Below are 396 nucleotides of genomic sequence, written 5' to 3'. Positions count from 1 at the left end.
GGTTAAATTAACTTCGGAAACTTCATAATGTGCCTAAACTGCTGCTGCTGTTTATGTCTAATGCAAGCTTGGAGGCCCTGACAAAGTTGCAGAAATAACAGGCAGGCGAGGTATGCTTGTAAGAGCATCTAATGGGAAAGGCGTTACGTATCAAGCAAGAAACACGTAAGCTTTAAAACTCTCTATCCAATTCTTTTAGTACTTTATTTTACTCAGCACTAGCAATTTACTTTTCATCCTTGTGTTTCTTGGCTCTAGAAAGGATATCACAATGGAAATGGTCAACATGAACGAGAAACAACTATTTATGGATGGTAAAAAGTTTGTTGCCATTATTTCTGAAGCTGGTTCAGCTGGTGTTTCGTTACAAGCAGATAGAAGGGCAATAAATCAGGT

General features: G+C 38.4%; 1 long non-coding RNA gene across 1 annotated transcript; it reads left to right on the top strand.

The window, feature by feature from the left end:
• Positions 1-45: 45 nt before the first annotated feature.
• On the top strand, positions 46-394 carry LOC104775193. Its single transcript, XR_765752.2, has 2 exons — positions 46-165; positions 259-394. It is a non-coding gene; the product is annotated as an uncharacterized LOC104775193 (long non-coding RNA).
• Positions 395-396: the final 2 nt, after the last annotated feature.

Source organism: Camelina sativa, unplaced genomic scaffold (assembly GCF_000633955.1).
Source record: "Camelina sativa cultivar DH55 unplaced genomic scaffold, Cs unpScaffold09980, whole genome shotgun sequence".
NCBI lineage: Eukaryota > Viridiplantae > Streptophyta > Magnoliopsida > Brassicales > Brassicaceae > Camelina > Camelina sativa.
Note: the sequence above shows the minus strand (reverse complement) of the source record. Positions and strands in the feature narration are given on the sequence as shown.